The sequence below is a fragment of the Ambystoma mexicanum genome, chromosome 9, assembly GCF_040938575.1.
Source record: "Ambystoma mexicanum isolate Mex_15411 chromosome 9, UKY_AmexF1_1, whole genome shotgun sequence".
NCBI lineage: Eukaryota > Metazoa > Chordata > Amphibia > Caudata > Ambystomatidae > Ambystoma > Ambystoma mexicanum.
Genome location: NC_090931.1, coordinates 335,564,292 through 335,587,938, shown reverse-complemented (window position 1 = coordinate 335,587,938; position 23,647 = coordinate 335,564,292).

Here is a 23,647-nt window from a genome sequence, read left to right as displayed (position 1 = left end):
GCAATATGTGCAAAGGACAGTATACACCAATCTACCACAACTTGGTATAAGGGTCAAAATCGAAATACATACATAATAAAAGAAAAAAAACGTTCACACATGTTAGATATCCTGACTGTTCGTCAAGATATAGTGATCATTCAACCGTTGGCCATAGAAGGTAGAACTTGCGCTCAGGCTGCCCACATCTAAGAGTCACAGGTCCTCCCTTTTACCGGAACTCTGCTTGCCACTTGCAAGCGTGTGGATCTGGCTACTGGAAGGCGAGTGTACATGTATTTTTCTGATACACTGGTACGATGAGATGGTGGTGTCCCTCACTGAGTAGAGCCAAACCCATTCTGTATTAGAGCGAGATTAAATAATGCCCGTCTACGTTGTGGGGGGGCAAAGTTGACAGACCAGTGAGGTTAGAGGATGACTCAGAGATGCAGGTAGACCTGGGTCATAGGTTTTTTTCGATTTATCCCTCACAGACATGTGGGTTAGGAAAGGGTATACTTCAGATGTGTTTTGCCCAGCCTGTGTACATTTGAAGGTTTGATCAAGGGATCAGAGGGCGGGACTATCCAGTGAAATGTCCAGGGCTCTAGTTGAGGGTACCCACGGGTCAACACAGTCCAACACTTTTTCCAGAGGGTGGACTCAGCCCCTTCCCCCAGCTAAAATTAGAAACATTGAGGGGCTGATTCATGGAATTTGTGCGCCGAAAAACGGGGATTTGTGCGCCATTCTGGCCGCAAATCCCCATTTGTTAAACAGGGATTTGCGGGCAGAATGGCGCACAAATCCCCGTTTTTCGGCGCACAAATTCCATGAATCAGCCCCTCAATGTTCTCTTTGAATTTATGAATTAAAGCCGACCTTGTGGATCGAACCACAGTCGTCAGGTTTGCAGGCCGGAAACTTCACTGTATAACCTGATGAAAAAAATGTAACTAAAGTTGAAATGTCTCATTTCGGTTCTGCAAGTTCCAGGGAAAACATGTATATTGGTTCTTGGAATTTAAAACATGCACACCTTTTAACGTTTTCAAAAAACACTATTAGAAGAAAATATCCTCTTGGTTTTGTGTGTGTGTTGATTTTATGAAAGGCAAATGCCATTCGTCCTGTGCAATGTGGGTGGTTATGCAAAGCATATTTAATTAAATGTGCATATTTCACCTAGATATGCTGATTTCTGGTGACGTCACATCCCATTGCGTTTGTTGATGAGTCCCCCCCACTTACTCTTTTAGAACTTCACCTCTGGAAATGTCTAAAATATAACCTGATTGTAAAGCTCTTTGTCTTCTGAAATAGGAAGGGTGCGAAAGAAACATCATAAACACAAGGGTTAGGCCCTGAGCGAAGAAAGCATGATACTGATGTGCTTTGTACAGAAATGGCACTGTCGGTGTCGGGGTTGTCAAACAGAATTGTTTCAGTACCCACCAGAGTGCAACCTTCTCACCTACTCTTAATGCATTCATTTTCCCAATCAACGGGTTGCTTCCAATGAGGATCCCCGATACCTAGTATTTGGGCACACTTCAAGAGGAAGCGCTTGTAACCGACAGACGCCAAAGAAGACCACAGCCCATAATACCAAGCCACGCTACAAGCGGAAACTCTCACAGCAGGCGCGCAGCAGAGAAGACGCCAGCCAATAGTATCAAGCACATTACGAGAAGGTAGGCTACCACAGGGAGTGGCATAAGGTTACCCCAGACCATACTGCCAGGCCACACCACAAGAGGAAGCGTTCTCAGGAGGCGCCTGCCAGATCACACTGCGGACCACAGTAGCAGGTCACACCATGAGAAGAAACAATCTCTGAAAGTAGCCACCAGAGTAGGCTCCAGCACATTGTAGCAATCACCACTACAAGAGGGGCTTCTCCCAAAACGCAGTCGCTATAAACGATGCTGGGCTCAACTACCATGGCACACCACAAGAGTGGAAGCACCCAACCAGCAGGCGCATGGGATGACTACAGCCAACAGCGTTTGCTGGTCTTCATTGGTGCTAAGACTGCCAGTGGTCGTTTCCACAGAGTAAAGGCATTGTTTTTAAAGTATCACTTTACAAAACGGAGAAAGACTCTCCGCCAACTTTCATTTTTTAAAATGGCTCAATTCCATCATGCCCCTTTTTTAAAATAGTGTTAAGAATGATAGTGCGCCCCGTACCACCTCCTTTTTCAAAATAAAAAAGATACTTTAAAAACGATGCCTTTACACGAATGCAAAGACATACCGACACCTTTGGATCAAAGCAAAGATATGCCACATGTACAGAGCAGACCCCAAGACGAAAAGCTTTTGAAAGGTGTGTGACAGAGAATACTCCAACCCATAGTATCAAGCCACAGCACTAGAGGAAAAGCTTCTAGCAGGGAGGCAAGAGAATCCTAGCCGATAGAATGATATGAAACCTCAAGCAGAAACCCTTGCAACAGACGCCTGCCAGGGAGCATGGAAACCACAGGATCAGACCACACAGCTAGAGGAAATATTCTCAATAGGCTTCCCCCAGAGAAGACTGAAGCTCATAGTATCAAGCCACACCACTTCTGGGAAAGCTTGCAGCAGGTGTCATCAAGATCTGGACCAGCTCATTGTATTTCTCCTGTTTTCCTCGCCCGAATGCCGTTCCAGCATCACGCTCAGCACCTGATCCTAGCTCCAGACCTGCCTCCGTTCAACCAGAGACCCGGAGTGGTGAAGCCTGGGGCGGATAAGGGTGGTGGCTGTTTGAGCCGTAGGCTATTCGAGAAAGTGGGCGTCACATGGTGTCTTGTCCACGGGGTTGCGGGGGGAGTTGACTTTGGCATCAGGAGCCTATCGGTAGAACAAGGAACAAAGGTAGGTACGATTCAAAAGCAATAGGGAACACGAACATGATAGCTGTGGGCAAACTCTAGAAGTCTAATGCCCGAAGACTGAGTGGCAGGGGTTGCAGTGACCGGAGTGGTGGGTGCTCGGGAGCTTGGGAGCTTGGGCTTCTAGTGCTTCCAGCATTCGCTCCTGCACTTTAATTTATCAGCCATCGTCAGATTTGGAATTCCAGGCCCAATTGCAAATATTAGCATACCTTGATTTTGGGAATTGGGCAATTGAACTGGTGGAATCTGAGGCACGCAAATGCTGTCTCCCAGCATAATAAGCACGTTTACTCCCTTTAAGTCACCTTGCCCTCTTCATTCTTGTTCTAATCAGAATGATAAAAACGCAGCATTTGAAGACCAACATTAGCAGTCTACAAAGGGGTTACTGTTCTAGTACATACAGGATACTTTTTATCAATAACATCCAGGAAGGTAGATGTAGTATTAATGCAGGACCATATGTAAAAGGTAATTGTAACCCATAATAGACATAGAACTCACATTAGCTGCCTCACAGAATGAAAAAGTGCTCATGCATGGATAGAGAAGACCAATTGGAAGGATGGAGAATGCTGCACATACCGTAGCATGGATAGTGGAGGCAGATTAGAAGCTACGAGGAAGGTGTCTATATCCAGACAGACTGAGATTAGAAGTGGGATATGGTTCTCAAATAGTGTTGCTATTAGATATCAAAGGCCTGTGGTGTGCAATATAAATATGCTCACTGTTAACACAGTGAAGCCATGAATAGGGCTTTTATGAAGAGCATACCATGAGAAGGAAATCACTCGGAAGGGCTGACAACTTTGAAAGGTTTAGGGACTGGCAATATTGAAAGATTAGGCAATACAAGGTTAAATGAAATTGTTATTGTTATTGTTATTGTTATTGTTATTGTTATTTTGCATTTATATAGCGCCTTATATACCATTGGTATGGTCTGAAGGCGCTGGTAGGTTGAACGCCCTTGGGAACCGAAGTTCGGGTCAGTAGAGAGAGTAGAGAGAGTCCAAAAGGTGCGTGTGCGCACCAGGTATGTGTGCAGCTGGTGCAGAGTTCAAGTGGTAGCTGGTAGGTGTGGTGATTGAGAGATCAGGAGTATGTGTTCGCTCTGGCCGGCTTTATCCAGAATGAGTGTGGCTGCGTTAGGCCTGAGGAGAACGCCTGGCTGGAGCGTGTGAAACCAGCAATGTTTATTTAGAGTGATGTGGAGTGAGCGGGAGATGTAGATATGAGAACAGTTATACCGAATGGTGTCATAGTATCTCTGTGTTCTAGTTGAGTGGTGGTGTAAGGGAGAGAGTAAGCGTGGGGTGTGGTATGATGTATGTTTTTCTAAGTGCAATTGGGTACACTTCTAAATGCAAATGCAATTGGGTACGCTTCTAAATGCAAGTGGGAACAAATTCTAAATTTAACTTTCTCAGAGAGGCTATTGGGTGCAACTTCAAATGCAATTGGGTACACTTCTAGATTCAACTTTCTCAGAGAGGCTATTGGGCGCAGCTTCTAAATGTAATTGGGTACACTTCTAAATGCAATTGGGTACACTTCTAAATGCAAGTGGGTTCACTTCTAAATTAAACTTTCTCAGAGAGGCTATTGGGTGCAACTTCAAATGCAATTGGGTATACTTCTAAATGCAAGTGGGTACAATTCTAAATTAAACTTTCTCAGAGAGGCTATTGGGTGCAACTTCAAATGCAATTGGGTATACTTCTAAATGCAAGTGGGAACAATTCTACATTCAGCTTTCGCAGAGAGGCTATTGGGCGCAACTTCTAAATGCAATTGGTTACACTTCTAAATGCAAGTGGGAACAATTCTAAATTCAACCTTATCAGAGAGGCTATTGGGCGCACCTTCTAAATGCAATTGGGTACACTTCTAAATGCAATTGGGTACACTTCTAAATGATACCAGCAGCATGCAAGAAGGCAAACCTCACAGAAGACAGCACAGTAATGTAAGATATATTAGATGATTTGATCAGGATCACTGTATCGTCTGCTGGCAAATCCAGGATACAAACATGAACGCTGTCGTTCCATAGTCTTGAATTTGGATACTTAATCACCTCTTGGACTAACAGTTTATGCCATCGTTCGAACAATTGCCTAGGTTTTACAACACCCCATCTGAACAAACCAATTTCTAGACCTTCACCATACGGATGATATGTTAGTTTTTCTAGCAACCTCTATCTGGGACAGGTACATTGCCGATAATGTTATGTTATGTTATGTTATTTTGTATTTACATAGCGCCTTATGTACCATTGGTATGGTCTCAAGGCGCTCTTAGGTTGAACGCCCTCGGGAACCGAACTTCATGTCAGTAGAGAGAGTAGAGAGAGTTAAAAGGTGCGTGTGAGCACCGTATATGTGTGCAGCTGGTGTGGCATTCAAGTGATATCTGCCTCATAGCGGTAGGTGTGGTGGTTGAGAGATCAAGCGTATGTGTTTGTTCAAGCTGGTTGTTATCCAGACCGAAACTGGCTGCGTTAGGCCTGAGGAGAACGCCTAGGCTGGAAGGTGCGTAACCAGCAATGATTAGTTAGGGTGATGGGTGGTATGGGACAAGTGATGGTATGAGAACAGTTATACCGAATGGTGACATAGTATTGCTGTGTTCTATTTGAGTGGTGGTGTAAAGAGGAGAGTAAGCGTGGGGTGTGATATGGTGTTTCATTTTGGTGGTAGAGATTGTGCCCATTCCAATAGTGCCTATTCTCTTCCACTCCATGCGCTCATCCGCTCCATGCCCTCATCCGCTCAATGCCCTCATTCATTCTGCGCACTCATCTGCTCTACGCACCCATTCGCTCTATGCACCTATATGCTCTACACACCCATACGCTCTAGGCACTTATACCCTATAGGCACCCATACGCTCTATGCACTCATATGTTCTACACAACCATCTGCCCTTTTTACCATACTCTCTACATACCAAATGCTCTACGCACCATATGCTCTACGCACTCATCCGCTCATAGGCACTTCTCCACTCATAGGCACTCGTCCTTTCTAGGCACTCATCCACTCTACACACTCATCCACTCTACACACTCACCTGCTCTACACACACATGTGCCCCACACACTCATCCGCTCTATACATTCATCCACTCTATACGTTCATCCACTCTATACATTCATCCACTCTACGCACCCATATGCTCTACGCACCCATATGCTCTCCTTACCCATACGCTCTACAAACTCATCTGCTCTACTTACCCATACGCTCTACGCACCCATACTCTCTACGCACCCATACGCTCTACGCACCCATACGCTCTACGCACCCATACGCTCTACGTACTCATACGCTCTAGGCACCTATCTGCTCTACTTAGCTCATCTGTTCTACACAACTCATCTGCTCTACACAACTCATCCGCTCTACACAACTCATCCGCTCTACACAACTCATACGCTTTACACAACACATCCGCTCTGCGCACTCATCCGCTCAACGCACTCATCCACTCAACGCACTCATCGGTTCAATGTACTTAACTGTAATTACTTGTTTTATCCACGCTACCGACTTCATCCGCTCCATTCACTTCGTTTATTCATCATGCATTATCGGTTGGCGTACGCTAACCAGTGGGTTGGTTAGTCCGCTCCATACACATTCTTCATCTGCTCCATACACATGTTTCATCATTTCCATCCACATACTTCACCTTTTCCATCTACATACTTCACCCTGTTTATCAATTCCACCCTCTTTATCCGTTCCACCCAGTTCATCCGTTCCACCAAGGTCATCCGTTCCCACTGTGTTCATCCGTTCCCACTGAGTTCATCCGTTCCCACCGAGTTAATCCGTTCTACCAGTTCATCCATTCCACCCAGTTCATCGGTTCCACCCACTTCATCCATTCCACCCAGTTTATCCGTGCCATCCAGTTCATCCCTTCCATCCAGTTCATCCCTTCCACTCAGTTCATCCGTCCCACCGACTCATCCGCTCTACCCACTCATCTGCTCTACACACACATCCGCTCTACACACACATCCGCTCTACACACCCATCCGCTCCATACATTCATCCATTCTGAGCACTCATACGCTCTACGCACCCATACACTCTACGCACCCATCTGCTCTGTGCACCCATCTGCTCTGCTTACCCATAAGCTCTACGCACCCATACGTTCTACTATACTCATACATCGTCCGTTTACTCCACACTTGACACCCGCTCCGCACTCAACAATTGGTCCGCATTCGACACCTGCTCTGCTCTCTACACCCGGTCCTCGCTCCACATTCTATAACCACTCTTCACTTCGCATTCTACATCCGCTCCGCAGTCTACACCTGCACCATACCCCACATCCGTTCAGCACACTACATTGGCTCAACACCACCGCACCATACATCTGCTCATCATCCTAGATCTGCTCAACACCCTACATCTGTTCAACACTGTCAGGCGCTAAATCTCCTCAACACCCTACACCCACTCTATTCTATTATCCGCTCTTACCCTGCATCCACACCACAACCTATATCTGCTCCATGCCCTCATCCGCTCTACACCCTCATCCGCACTATGCACTGGTCCGCTCTATGCATTGGTCAGCTCTACGCATTTATCCGCTTTATGCATTCGTCCGCTCTACGCATTCATCCACTCTCTCGCCCCCCTTTTTTTCCATTTTTATTTTTTTCACTCATTTGAATTTGTTTGTCCATTTTACCCAGCCAATAACGGTTATTAGTTTCTGCTTTCTCACTCGGATCATGATGCTGATTTGCTATTTATGCTCAAGCATATTTATGCTCAAGCATTTGGTAAAGTCATTGCGGTGCAGTTATTAGGATTGAGTTCTTTTTAGTTTGTGGTCGGTTTTTAAGGGAAGAGCCAAGTTTTCAGTAATTTGCGGAAAGACAAGAGGTCTTCAGTGAGTCGGATGTGGGCGGGAATGCATTCCACAGCGTGGGGGCCAAAGCTGAGAATGATGATCTGCCTAGCCTGGTTGAGTTTGCTTTTGGTAGGAGGCCAGCTTAGCTTGATTTTAGAGTATGTGCAGGGTGATAAGGTTTTAGTTTGTCTTGAAGATATTGAGGTCCGGTTTTATGCAGTGCTCGGTGAGCAATGCATAAGGTTTTGAAAGTCACCCTTCGGGTAACTGGGAGCCAGTGCAGAGTTTTGAGGGCTGGGGAGATGTGGTCTCTCGGGCCAAGCGCTAGTAGCAATTTGGCTGCAGCGTTTTGCGCTCTTTGTAGTTTAGTCAGTTGGTATGCGTGGACTCCGAGATAGAGGGGGTTAACGTAGTCCAGTCTTGATATTACAATTGATTGGACCGCGGAGAGTCTGTTGGGAAAGGAGAGGTATGGGAAAATGCATCTAAGAGTTTTTAGGTGGTAGTGGCAGGACTTTGAGACGTTGTTGACTTGGCGCGAGAGTGTTAGGTCCGAGTCTAGGGTGCAACCAAGGTTTTTTACAGAATTGGAGGGGGTCGGTGAGTTGCCCATGGCGGATGGCCAGGATACTGGGTGTGGAAGAAGTTCGGTGTTGCCACATACCATGATTTCGGTTTTGGAGGGGTTTAGTAGGAGGTGGTTTGTGGTTATCCAGAGTTCTATGTCGAGGAGGCAGGAAGCAAGGTCAGGTTGGCAGTTGGGCTTTGAGTTCAGGAGTTTTAGAATTAGTTGAGTGTCATCAGCGTAGTTGTAGCACAGGATGTTGTGTGATTGAATTATTCGTGGGAGGGTGGCCATGTAGAGGTTGAACAGGAGGGCTGATAGCAGATGTTGTTCTGCAAAACCAAGTACATATGCAGGCAGGTTGATAAACTTCAGACATAGGAAAGGCTCAGCCAGCCTTGCTGCAATGTGATATTCTAATTTTGCATATGAACACATATCTCTGCAATGGGTGCTTCACACACTGAGCTAACTTCTGAACCATTGTGGCACTCAATTTATCAATATGCATTTCACTGTTGCCTATTGCACATGATCAACATAATTCCCACAATGCTAGAGTTGTGCCATAAGGAGCAGACAAACTATGTATAACACGGTGAACATAGAAATCAATACATGATGAATCGATCAAGGCAAAATGCACTTGCCAAAACAGAAAGGCAATGGTTTTAGAGCCTCAGTAGCACCCCATAAAATATCCTGACTGGTGAACAATGGAATCTTACTTCTTCAGATCAGCTAGCCTTGTGGGGCCACCTTCAAGGTGGGGGCCCTGGGCAAGTGCCCCTTTTGCCCTCCCATTAAAACGTCTCTGAGGCACGGGCTACAGAGGAGTTGCCAAGGGGGGGGGATCAACGGACTAAGGTAGCCCCTCAAGCCAGTCAGGCGTGCCCGAGGTGTAAATTTGACTTGTAAAACTTTTAACGGAAACGTTTTGACATTTATCCTACGCTTATATATATAGCACTGTTTTTAATGCTTTTATGAACTTTTATGAACATAACGATTCTTACGCCACAATGATTTCCCCCTTCTTTTTATATAAGATGTGGTGATAATCTGAATTCTCACTATGCACTGTCACTTTATTGCGCTTTTGCCCAGCTTTGGCGCTTTGTGTAATTAGAGGATTGGTCTCTTATAACAGATTTCAATACTGGAGAGGTGGCCCTCTCTGAGCTTAATACTTGCTGTTTGTTTGGAACAACATGACAAAGCTCAAGGCAAAGGACCAGTTGCCAGTTGAAACTAAAAAGAGTAAGCAAGGCCAAAATGGTCACATCACAGAAGCTGCTGCCACTGCTCTTCAAGCCACGTTGAATGATTATATGGCGGGAAAAATAGAAGAATGCATTTGAACACAGAAAGGGCTATAAAAGAAGTTTCGCATTGCACAGGTAGGCCTGATTCCTCAGAAGGCACACCATATGCTTCTCCAGTGCGAATTACTAATGTTCAGGGGTTGCCCTCTAACCACGACTTGAGTGGACCTTTCTTAAAGGCGAACTCTAATTCTTCGCTTAACTGCCCACTGGTGAATAGTGAACAACAAAGTGAGTGCAACATAGAAGTGGAAGCCGATAGTGCTGGTCAGTTACACTCACATGGGGATGTTAGCTCAGTCTTGGCATCTAGCGACTTTAAAGTGCTGGCGGAGGTCTTGGACAAGAAACTTGGCCTGGCTTTGGAAAGCATTTCCCAATTTAAAAAATCACTTAATATTTCACTCACTATTCTAGATGAGGGATAAAGAATGATTTATTGGAAGTAGAACAGGCTAATTCTGGCACTGATTCTGCTGCGGTCACACAGGTTACAACCCAGGGGTGCAATGTGACAACAGAGAAAGCAGATAATGAGGTGGTATGCTAAAAATCTGCCTTCCAAGTAACAAGGTATGCACTCGTGTATCTGATGCATTGTAAGACCCAGTCTTTTTTTTGTTATCTTTGTGGATTTGAATCAAGCCTTTTTATGTTTTTAGCTTATATATGTGCTCATGTAGGCTTTGCATCTTTTACTAAATGTAGCAAGAGGCTTTTTCAACTGCTGAATGACGAACTGTCTTATATTAAAGGTAACTCTGTTGTTTTTAGGATAATGTATGTTTTGGTAAAGCAAATGTATTGTTATGATTTTAACCTGAGTTTATATTATGTGTTTGTAAAAGTTTGTTTTTGACTAAACCATACACAATAAAAAAATTAAAATTAAAAAAAGCAGATAAAGATTCACCTCCCCTCCTCACTATAAGGCAGCCCAGTGTAGAAGCAGAGTTATGCCCCTGGAAGGGCTTAGAACACCATATTATCAAAAAGCCACATCCACACTTAGGTCAATCAACCATGCGGGGAGTCAGGTAATCATTGACCTTCCACCCGAGGGAGCTCCACTGGTAGGGGTTATTACTGATATTCCTGTATGATGAGTTAGGTGGGGGAATCAACTGCTTCACTAATTAACAAAACGAGCCACTGGATTAATACCCTCTTAGTTGGCGCAAAAATCAACATGAGTAATATTCTTATGGCAAGAGGGGTTTCATGGGTTGGCAAAACGGAAAAATCTGTGGAGGGTGATTGCGTGATTGTCATAGTGTCTACCCCGGCAATGATGAATTATCTGGGGACTGCTCTAGACTTTAAATGCTATGATAAAAATGATTTGACTTGGGTGAGCAAATTTGTTCCATTGTCTTTTTTTTACCCGTTATATCCTGGCAAAGGTCATCCTACAGCCCCTCCTAATTTGGGATGTGATAGATCAAGACCCCAGAACGGACATTGGGAATGGGTCAAAAGGCAGGCAAATGCCAGTTGTAAGCCTGGTATGGGTGCAAAGGGGTGGGAACCCTTGGGTGAGACTGGGGCAGTGATAACAGCCAACCGCTTTGACTCTCTATCAAGAATTGAAGAAATAGACTGACTGAAGATGCCCCCCCTTAATTACCTCAAACTTACAAGGCTTGGCATCAAACCCCAATCCGGTAGGACAATTGACTAGCCATCGGGCAGAGATTTTTATAACCATCCATAGCTGGAAAATAGTAGGGGCTGCATCGAAATTTAGGGATCCATATACAGTGGCCTATATTAAACAACACAATATTGTCCTTTAACAGGAAACGTGGGCTCTTGAGAATCTGCTGTTGGATGGGTTTGTTTCTTTCTCTGCCACAGCAACTAAGAATAAAGGAGGATGGTGCTATGAGGGTCTGATGATACTAATAGGATCATCTATGAACTATCGTATTAGGGTAATGGCAACCAACACTAATTCCAAACAATATGTTAGCATGGTGCCTGAGCAGGAATGTCATTTGGGGATCATCAGGGATTGCAACTTTGACCGACCCCTGAGTTCTCCCTTGCTACCACTCTGGTCCTCCTGTTACCCCTAAAAAACGTTTTTATTATTTAATTTGTTTTACAAATGGAAGCTACTTGGCTTTGGCCTTATACATTGGAAAGTAAACAGTGTGTTCAATTGTTATTAGATTGAGTTTTTGTTCCCCTGCAGGCAGAAAGAAAGGGGTGACATCATTTGGTTGATTTTGAAAATTCCAGCTAGGCATCCTAAAAAAAAGAGGAGCAGTCTGGCACTGCCAAATGAACGCTCAACTTTATTTAGTAGCAATTTTGCATACTATCATTGTACTGTAAAGGTTTTTTAGTAAACACATCACTATTGGCTTTTAGTTTTGCATAGGAAGGGTGTTTTTATTAATCATTTTTTGTATGGTTTTACACTTCAGGTAGTTTTAGGATGATTTTTAGAATGTATATTGTATAAACTGTGGTTAAGTGTGCTCTTTTTATATGTCATTTGTTGTCTAACGTTTTTGATTTGTGTATGCTTTGACATTTAATTTTGTTTTGAAGAATTATTAATAAAGTGTATGTTCAAAAACAGAATTTCAGACTCAGGACCTATTTGGTACACGGACCGAGCCGTTCAAGTAGTGGATGAAAGAAAACGACAGACACTCTGGTTCCCTAGTGGTTGATTGTCCTTTGGCTGTATCACGGCCGAATCTTGGTGTCTTCAAATTGGCCCCCCTGTCTCTTTTGGTTTGATGTACCTGAGCAGGAAAGTCATTTGGGGATCACCGAGGGTTGCAACTTTGACCGACCCCTGAGGTCTCCCTTGCTACCCCTTGCTACCACTGTGGTCCTCCTTGCTACCCCTACAAATGGAAGCTACTTGGCTATGGCCAAGCGCCATGTGGCTCTTTGTTTCTGGAGTGGCTGGCTTTCTTGTTCAGGCCTCTTATAAAAATCAGCAGGGTTCCACAAGTGTATCACTTTGAGCAGGGCCCCTAAATCAGAAAGAATAGGAATAAGAAATAATTTGTCTTTCTGGAATTCTATACAATAATTGCTAGACTCATTACAGCTTTATTTCAGGCACACTTCAGGGGGTGAGGCGTTGATTTAGTCTGTCCTTAAACACCTCAATGCAGACAAAAACTTCCAAAAAGCATTAGAGTAGAATAAGCATCCATTTCCGTCTATGTATTTTGCTTTTCGCAAGTTGCAGTTATAGCATGTTTTTTTCTGCCGTTGTCTCTGTTACAATCATACGACATTCCTTCATGGTCACCTCGGTCACTTGGCAAAATCCTTCTGCCTAAAAGCTTGTGTACAGTGTAGAAATCTTTAACATTAGCACATAAAATGGCCCTTGATTTCATTGTGCCACAATCAATGCTGTGTTGTAATGTGTCTATCTTTCCTATCTCCCTGGCATGCTGTTGAGGATGTTTGTTTGGATGTATCAGGTGAAGAGTGCCCAGAGTATGAGATGCAGTGTGAGAGCGCTGCATTTGCCGTGCTGATCTAAATTCTTTAATACAGTGTTATTAACCCCACCAATGGTATGTATTTTGCCAACCTGTGAAGCCTGAAAAGTATATCCATGCAGGCTTGACAAGTGGCCAACTTTGCATCAGAATTATCAGTTTAATGGTATCCGCTACAGAGTGTAATTTGCTTTCTGACTTTGAGAACATTCAGACATGTTATTGCTCATTTTACTATAGCCGGTAACATAGCTATAATCGGTAGGATAGCTCAGTCGGTTGAGCGCTTGGTGCTGCAATGTGTGTGTGATCTGCAGGTTGCAGGTTCGAATGCCGGCAAGGCCAACTCATCCTTGTGAGGTCGATAAATGAGTACCAACACAGGTTGGGTGATATTGTTTGTATATTTGTTCTAAATAAAGCGCTTAAGCACGAGTACTATATAATAACACATCATCATCATTTGGTCTTGGACGTCTGCTTGCATTCATAGTAATTTGGTAATATTGGCCTATACACACTGATATTAATGTTATATATGGTGATCCATTCTTGTATGAAACGTATATCACATTACAGTGATATTGTATCCATATTTTTTGTAGTGTACTTAGGAACAATGCTATTTGATGCCACTTCCTGTTTTGTAAAGGGGTGGAAGGTTGTGTTCCATTGCTTCCCATGATGCCAATTCGGGGTGTGATCAAATTACATCACTTCTGGTGATGCCATCAGAGTTCAAGGGTCTTGTGATGTCACATCCGCTACCCTTGACATTTTGATGAAATGACATCCTTGTGCCTGAGCAAGGAGAGCATCTATTGATTGTCAACTTTTATAATAGTCCACATGCACATTCACACAAGTTTCCAATATGGATCACGGGAGATTTTAGTGCTGATATTGATCTCTGTGTTAATGAGTTCAATTTAATATCTGAATCTGCACCCATAAGACAGACACTGACTAACCGTAAAAGTAGGGCATGGGTATCAGTTCTAGAAGCTTATGGTTTTATCTGCCTAAATGGTTTTTGCGCGGGTGATGCAAACAAAGCATACACCCGCGTTAGTGGCAAAAGTGCCTCCACCATTGATTATTTCTTTGTCAATCAAGGGGGCTTATCGTTGGTGGAGGACATGGACATTTTATCTCACGAAGAAAGTGATCATTTGCCTTTGTGTGTACTCCTTAAACTCCTCAAGATGATTGCTCGACCTAAGCATTACGATCTAAATGGCGACATATTTTTTAATAATGGAGGCAATCGTATACATTGGAACCCCCACAATCTGGAAAAGGGAAGAAAATGTCTCTGATAGACTTTTACCCACCTTTATTGATCAATTTCCTGTCTCTTCAACCACATCACCCAACATTCTCGTCACTGACTACCATTTGTAAAGGAACAAATTACAAGCAAAGACTCTATAAAAGCCTGTATGAGCATTGCAATAAAGTGTATAACAAGTGATTTTAATTAAGATCTGCGGATCACAGCAGCCAAAAAAAATTTACGGTCGGATATTGTGGCCTTTATATTCCCCTCTCTGGGTGTATATATAGTTCTGATGAAATTAATAAACTCATCAAACTCCTTAAAAATATTATGCTCGCTGACTCAAAGAACACATATCTAGATGTGAAAAGGAGAGATGGCTGCGCATTGCATCTTTCACCATCTCTAGAAACAATACCGACATTTGGAAGGTAATGAGGGAGGTATCAAAAAGTGATCTACCAATAAACTGTGTCCCTGAGTCGGTTTGGGTATCTCATATCCAATCCACTCTGGGGGCCAGTATGCCTGAGGATGAGGAGACGGTTATCCCACAAGTAATATGGACCTGCAAAGCGACAATTTTCCACATTATTTTAATCATAGAACATCTAAACACATTGCGTGCTGCTGGCCCTGACGGCATATATAATGGATTGTTAAAAATGGCCCCTGAATTGTGGGCCGATGCCTTACATCTTCTATTTATCGATTTTGGAATGTCTGGCATATTGCCTGCTACGTAGCTTGGGAGCCATATTTTAGCAATCTTTAAAAAAGGCTCACGTGATGCTCCAGAAAATTATCGAATGTTAGCTATGCTGGATATTCCAGCAATATTTTTTGCAAAGGTACTTCTAGCCGAATTGGACACATGGATACATGGCAATGCTATTCTGAGCCCCAATCAGATAGGCTTTAGAACTAGAGCATCTATGTCTCATAATATGTTTATCTTGTTGTCCTCTGTAGAATATGCATGGCTGAGAAGAGAGACTGCAGTATTTTGTGTGTTTATAGATTTCTATGCCGCGTTTGATACTGTGATGCGGAACAGACCATTGTGGAAATTGGTGGATTGGAAGATTCCGCCCGGGCTGCTAAAAATGCTGGTGGCGCTCCACACAGATACCAGCGTTAGCGTCCGCCTAAATGGGGTTGGTAAACTATCAGCATCTGTACCCATGGGTCGAGGTGTGAAACAGGGTTGCATAGTTGCAGCCACCCTCTTCACCCTATATCTTGCTGACCTGAATATAGCATTTAACTTGCCCAGACTCAGTTGGTTAGTCTATGCTGATGATCTCTTACTGTTGGATCATACTCCCAAAGGTATGCAAGTCCTGATCGATGCACTTGGTGTATTTGCACATCACAACGGACTCAAAGTAAATATCGCTAAAAGTAAGATTATGTTTTTTTCCAGTAAACACAACTTTAAACCCAGAAACTACATGGGTTTTGGATGGCACTAACTTTTAATGTGTTAAATCCTATCAATATTTAATGATACAGGTTGATGACTCTCTTAATTGGAACTCACATTGGTGCGAAACAAAAGCTAAATCTATGCTAATGGTAAATTCCGTAAATGCCTTCATTGGGAAGAATAGTGGCTATTCTGCTCACACTCTCCTGTTGTTGTATACCTCGAGAATCCAACCTGTCCTGACTTACGGTATTGCGATTTGAGGTCATGAGTTTACCGCCGACCTAATTAAATTTGAAGGGAAAATTCTGCGCAAGTTGTTCCATATGCCGCAAGCATTGTCGATCGAATGCCTATATATCTTAAATTCAAGATATATAGGCATTCGATCGACAATGCTTGCGGCATATGGAACAACTTGCGCAGAATTTTAACCGGGATTATGGCTGTCTTTATATTGATCGAGAGCGTATGCACACTTAATGATGGTACATTAATGGCACAATATATACAGGCTTTTCTGTGTATTGATCAATGTAATACGTTGGGGACTTTAGGAAAAATAGTAACTCTACAATAAATGTCAGGCTGGACGTGAACTTCTCGCAGTACCTAGCATTATTTATGTGATAAAACGCAGGATAAAACAGAAGTTAACCAGGTTCAGCCTTGATAATCATATTGTACAACTATCTATAAAGTCTAACAGCGGCCCGTTTGCTCGGTATCAAATTGACCGCATTTGTAAGCCTGTATATATAGATGCCTTTCCTACTAGCAGTATCATTATAAAGTATCTATTATTAAAATGTAATGTTTGTGAAGTTATGGAAATCAAGGGCGGTAAAATCGGTATCCCACAATCTGATCGTAAATGCAGACTGTGTGGCGAAAATGTAATTGAATCACTGGAGCACATTCTTGTTAAATATGTGAGTCTTGCGTCTATAAGAGCAACATTCATCAAATCGTATAATAATCATGTTGATTTTACTGATATATTTATGATCTGGCCTGCATTTATGGAAGGCAATGACCTCAATTTTATATATTTTATGGTAAAATTGTATTTTAATTGTGAAGAGATTTTAGATATTTTAGGAACTGGCGTTTTAGGTTGACTCTATGCTTACTATTACATGATTTTTGATGAATGTTTTGTATTTATATTTGTACTGTGTAAGTTGCTTGTTTAATGTTCTGTATATACAAAGCCATAAGGCTATTAGTATATTAAATAAATAAAATAAATAATCATTAAGGTTTATGTGCAAATAGGTTGTAGAAGAGCAGCTGCATGCCTCTGTAGGCAATCCCGCCCCCTTCCTAGTATATGTTGGAGGCCTGAGATTGTGCCATGTATGACACCAGTAGTTGTGCCAATATAGCAGCGGATATTTGAAAGAAGGTACCCACCGAGCAAACCCTATCAAATATATCCCCGACTAGACGACAATCTGAGGGAAGAACTCTCTGAAGGAATATGAAAAGGAGCAAAGAGAGAAGCTAGCGACTTCACAAGAAATATGTGTGACGCCCCGAGAATACTAGCTGAAGAGAATGCATGGATCTTAGAGAAACTGATGACAAAGTGAAGAATCAAGTAAACTTTCATATGCAAAAAGAAGATTGCATGTGTGCGATGTGCTACAGAAAATCAACTTTTCAATAATTGTACAGGTGCTGAAATGCAAGTAGACTAAGTCATTATAGAAGCTGGCTATATGTAGTGAATAGACTGCAGGCAAAGCCGCCATTGTATAGGATCTGGAAATTGGTGTCATGAATTTAATAAGCCCAGACCCATAAAGAGGAAAGGCTGACAATTGTGTCACAGCAAGAATAAGCTAAGATCATGGAAGCGCCTGGCGAGGCTGTCTGGCCTAAGATCAAAACTGAAGCAGCCAAGGTCGGTTATCTTTTCTTGAAAAGCAGTGAACGTACAAAGGATGAATCATCCCTTATAAAGGTGCAAAGAAAGAACACCAACAGTGCCAAGTTTTATTAATTTAAGACATTTAAATGATGCAAAATGGACCAAATTGTGGTCTCCCATCAGGTGAGCCAAGGATGGAAATAGAGTTGAGCTTGGAGTCCAAGAACAACGATAGTGAGAGCCTGCACTCCCCTTTATTCCCGCAGACAAGGATACTTTGCAAGGCCAAGTGCAAAGACAATCTTCATGGCAGAAGGCAAGGGTGATGAGAGATGTTGGGCTAATTGGGTGGGGAGGTAAAGTCAAGTCCACCCCCTGGCACCTGGGTCTGAGCTTACGTGCTGCTAAGTGAACCGAATGTTCCAGACATTGCACAAGCGTGCCAACCAATTGTAGAGGGCCATATAACGAAGGGCCTTATAGTTTGGAGACCAATGATAAATCGTGTACTTAGTAGTGTTAAAGGTGACATGTTTTAGAGGTAGGCATAAGTTGCCCACCTGACAGTGGGCAGCCAATCACAATCCTTTTCCCTATAAAAAGTATACTTAGATGTTCCCCCTTGAACCAATTCCAGTCTCTTGTACGTTTTCTTATTTGCCACATAGTATGACATCACATCTGAACATTTTTTTGTATAATGTCTATGTTTTATGAGAAAATCATAGACAGTTTAGCGAAAGTCTATTGATGTCTGTTGTAACCTCCCTGTTTTAGATAATTGTTAATAAAACTGACTCTCTGCCACATTCCTGAGTTGGTTCGATTATTTGGACTCAGAGTTATTCTGAAACCCCATTCATTGTATGCACATTACTAAAGGGCCATATGCTCATGCGGTAGTAGTGCAGATGGTTGAAAAAAATCCAAGCTAGTTTGTCTCCAGAGTTTCAGATGATCGGGCATCCTCTGCCATTAGATGGCAGATCGCAGGGTTTCCTGTGGAGAGCGGCCGATAGAAATAAACTTTCAAGAAGAACTGAGATGGTGGGCAGGTCCCTCTTTAACAAAATACCTGCCTGTTTCCATGGGTGCTCTGTGGATGGAAACCAAAGTGGTCGGATTGAAGGAGGAGTCGATACTGATGGCCTAGAATCGATTAACGAATGGTGAGTAGACTAAGGTAAAGGGCATGGGATTGTGATAATTTTTTTGAGTAACAGGAAATATTGTGAGGAGAAAAGGTAGCAACTAGGAGTCCTGACTCACGGGAGTTTCAGAAGGAGACATCTCAAATTCCAGTGGGGGTAGAGCTGAAACCTAAAACGCGTAATCAGGATTATGTAAGTTGACGCCTCAAACCCTGTATTCGGTATAAATAAAGGTGAGAAAGATAAGGTGATTACAGTGTTTGTAAATGTGCAATGTCGACTAGTCTGAATGTTGTTTGTTGAGTAAAAATATCGAAGAGCGATAGAAGTTGGGAATAAATTGGAAAGGTTGAGGAGCAACAGTGTTTGAGCGTAGCAAAGGGATTGGCGCCAATCAAGAAATTAGAGGCTTGAGCAGCGATTGATAGTGTGTGCTCATATTTGTTGTTTAAAAGCATTGAAAAGTGGTGATTTAAGCAAAGGTATAAAGTTTATTTTAACAATCTGGTAAGTATTGACAGTCAAGTGAGACTTGTCATTATGGGAGACACTGCTCTTATGCACTTATGCAAAACATTACCAAAGCATATGCCCAAGCTTAAAAAGTGTAGTGTGCAATGGGTGAAAGGCACGGCAAATAAAATGTTCATGCCATGGCCACAAGGGGGATTATTGTCAAAGGCGGTATTGCAATACATGACCACATACTTGCACGCTGCGTACACAGAAAAAAATTTGAAAAAAGGTTAGCAATTTTAGAGCTTTGGAAGATGTACCAAGAAGAAAGAGAAGACCCGCCACCTGAAGAGTGGATGCTTAGTCAACGAAAGGAAGGTGTTGATCCTTCAGCTCCCCCACCTCACCTGAAGCAAAAGGTGCTAGCACAGAAGAAATAGGGTTATATCCTTTAAATGAGTTGAAAGCGGCAACGGGGTATAGTAATCCGATCTATGAACCCCCCCACTTACAGAAGTGACGATAATCCAGAGGAGAATAAGAGAAAAGAAGATTTATGAGATCATACAAGACAAAGAAGAAAGGAGTACGCGGTTGAATCTGTCGACAGAAATAGACAGGGGGATTAAGAGATGGAAAGGAGAGAAGGATAAAGCTGACGAGATAGCGCTCATGCAGAACAAATGGATGGGAGGAGAGATATTACTTAAAATAGATGGGAAAAGTATGGAGCAAGTTAGGCAAAGAGAAGACAAAGATGAACAAGAAAGAAAGGATAAGGAAAGTGAGAAGAGATTGAGAGAATACGAGCAGAAAAGGAAGAGCAGAGAGCGACGAGAACAGATATATCAGGAGGAGCAAGAAAGAAAAGAAGAACAGGCAGAAGAACAAAGAACGTATGACAATAGACAGATAGCGATGGAAGAAAGGGTTAGACAAGAAAGGAAGAGAGAAGAGGAAGAAGGGCAAAGATTAAGGGACAAAAGATTACAGAGATGAAGTGAAGAAGAGGAAAGCAGGGAAGGAATAAGGAGAGGAGAAGAACAAAGGCAAGAGGAAGAAAAAAGTAGATGGGATACGAGAAAGCAAAGAGAAATAGATGAAGAAATGGAACAAAAAAGGAGACAATGAAGTCTTGAAACCAGTCTCATTTGTAAGGAACCAGTAGGACCAAGCCCAGAAATACAATAGGATAGAATAGAAGAGTTCCTTCCGGCGTCAAGAGTAGTATTGGAAGAAGAAACATTTGATGCGGCAAGCATTGGAGAAAGATCGACAAGGTCTATCAACAGTTAAAGGAAGGTAGAAAGTATGTTATTCAAGGGAAGAGTGATCAATCCCTAGCATTTCAATTACTAGGTGAAGAAGAAAATATGTTCAGTAATGAAAATAGAGCATTGTCTTTAAGTAGACTGAATCTGGATAAGGGTGAAGGGGATGATAGTCACACTGGTTGGGGACAAGACATGTCGGACGAGGAAACAAAGTCCAGTCTTGGGGTAGACGGAGGGAGCATGTGCGTCCCTGAAGGAAGCCTGCAAATGGATAAAGAAGTGAGATGGTCAGATCTGGAACAGCCAAAAGATAGGATGCCAGATCCCATAGTATATTCAGAATGTCCCGAGGATGATCGTATAGTGAGAAGGGAGAGTCGCTGCCATATGTGAGCAGGATAAGGTTGTTCCCCATGAGGAGACAGACAGGGACAATCGTCTCACCATGCATACACCAATTATGGGATCTGACTCCGGGAGGGGGTAAACTCAGTTTCCCTTATTGGAAAAAGGGGGAGCAAGACCACAGTATGTCCGATGGCCACAGATAGACAAGTATAATTTAAGGTGTAAACGCCCGAGTTTCACTTCGGGCACTGGGAAATGGATATAAAAATTAGAAAAAATGTCAGAAGGAAACACGTAGGCCATAGGGGACATAAAAGGTCTCCTGTCAGCTATTCTTGGAGAGAGGGCTGATGACATATTGAGAGGAGCCGGAAATTCAAGTGTGACAACACAGAATACAGTGCATCATGGAGCACGGTTTAATAATTGCAGAGCAGGTGTTTGGAGGGCACTCAGGGAACAGTATCCAGATACATCAGATATGGTTGCAATCATGACACGACAAATGAAGGAATATGAAGATCCTATTGCTTAGATTCAGGATATTCAGGAGAAATGGCAACTTGAAACTCGCAGTGGCATTACTTTACCACATTTTATGCCAGGGGTGGTCTGAGCCAGTACAGAGGCAGATGAAGAAACAAGTAGGGATGGAAGCGAAGCCATGGCCTGAGATACAGCTGGCGATAGTACATCATTGCCAGTTATTAGAGTAAAAAAATAAGAAAAAAGATGTGTATAGGAAAATCGAGGAAGCCAAGTTAGTTCAGAACAAATTTCAAAATTTGCCATAAAAGGGGCGGTATTGACAAGCGGAGAAGGATTGGGAATGCAAAAAGCAATGGGTGCATCGCAGGCAAGTAATCTGCACCCGATGGATTAAGGTGGATATGGGTTTGTGCCACAAGGCAGAGTTATAGGTAATAGAGGAAGAGACGGATTTCTAAATAATCAAGGTGGGTTTCAATATATACAAAATGAGAACCAGAGTACTCAGGGAGGATATAATCAAGGGGGGCTTGTCAGAGGGGCACCTCCAGTATGTTAGACTTGTGGGATGACAGGACACATTGTGCACGTATGTGGGAGCCAAGGGCATGTACCGAATGGCAAATTTTCAAGAGGGGGACAGCTTATCCTCCACCATATAGCACAAATACTAGAGAAGGATTTCCCCAAGGTCACACATTTTATCAGACAGAAGTGCCGCAAGTACAGCAGGTACAGAAACAAGAATGAGTGCAAATGAATCCACCACAAGGGCAGTCACAACAAGCCCCTATGCAGACACAGTAGTATGCGAATACAGTACTGACACCCCGGATAGGAGGTGTCACTGTGTCAGGAGGAAATCCTTTTACAGGGATGTGGATGACCCTGTACCCACAATAGGACAGCTCACAGGGTGACTTGATGTGTTCAGTACTATCTGTGACACCAGACCCCCAAGAGGAACCAGTGGTCGATGTGACGATAGGAGGCAAATCTTTATCTTTTCTTGTAGACACTGGAGCATCTCAATCACATAATACGAGAGGGAAAATATCTAATGTTCAGAATTTCCATGAATGCTTAAGGATTCTCTGGCGCTATGAGTCGAGTTCCTTATACTGATGAATTACCAGTCTCTATAGGAGAATGTGACATGTCTGTTCCTTTGTTATACTCACGACAGACACTGGTTAACATTTTGGGAAGAGATTTAATGACAAATCTAAACGTGAAAATTTAATTTACTGATCAAGGAATAGTGTGCTCCACTCCAGGAATACACTATTTAAACATGGGAGAATGTATACTGGCGTTCACAGGGCAAGTGGCTCCGCGAGGCGTTCCAGTAGATCCTGAGATTTTTCTGTATGGGGTGAGCATTTTATTGACATGGCTACCTGGCTTGGTGGGAAAAATTGTGAGGTATCCTGATGTGTTTTTGTTTAGACCATGAATACCTATGGACAAAGAGGGGCCACAGACTATCCCTATAGAATTGGAAGCAGCCATACTACAAAGGAAAATGTCAATGCTCGAAGGAGTAGATGATGAGGGTAGACCATGGAGAACAGTAATAGCTCTCAAGGAAGGGTACAGGTCGACTGACATAATGGATGACGACATGTTCAGGGAAGACCAAACAGACGATGAAGTGTTGTTCTTCATGAGCATCACATGCTAGATAAGAATAGAGAAAAGGGAAGTCCCACAGAGAATGGTGATAACCACAGGCCCTTATGACGTAGGTTTATTAAATGGAATAGAGGAGGTTGTAATAAAGCTTGAGCCAGGAGTGATTTTACCTCGAGCAAAACAGTACCCCAGGTCTCGAGAAGCTGATGAAACAAGGGATTCTGGTGCCATCAGAATCATTGTGTAATAATGTGGTGTATCCTATTAAAAAATCTAAAGCACGGTTGTGGAGATTTATACAAGATCTGAGACAGATTAACCAGATTGTTGATGCAGAGTTTCCTCTAGTTTCTAATCCAGTGACAATACTGTGCATTATCCCGATGGAAGCTCAATATTTCACAGTGATCATTTGAAGAATACATTTTTCTTGATACCGTTGCACAATAACTCACAAGATTTGACTTCTTTAATGTTCTGCCAAACCCGACTGAAACATACTTGTTTACCCCAAGAGTACTGTGAGTCTGCATCAATCTTTAATAGAGTTTTACAGATGGATTTAGGCAATATTATTCTCAA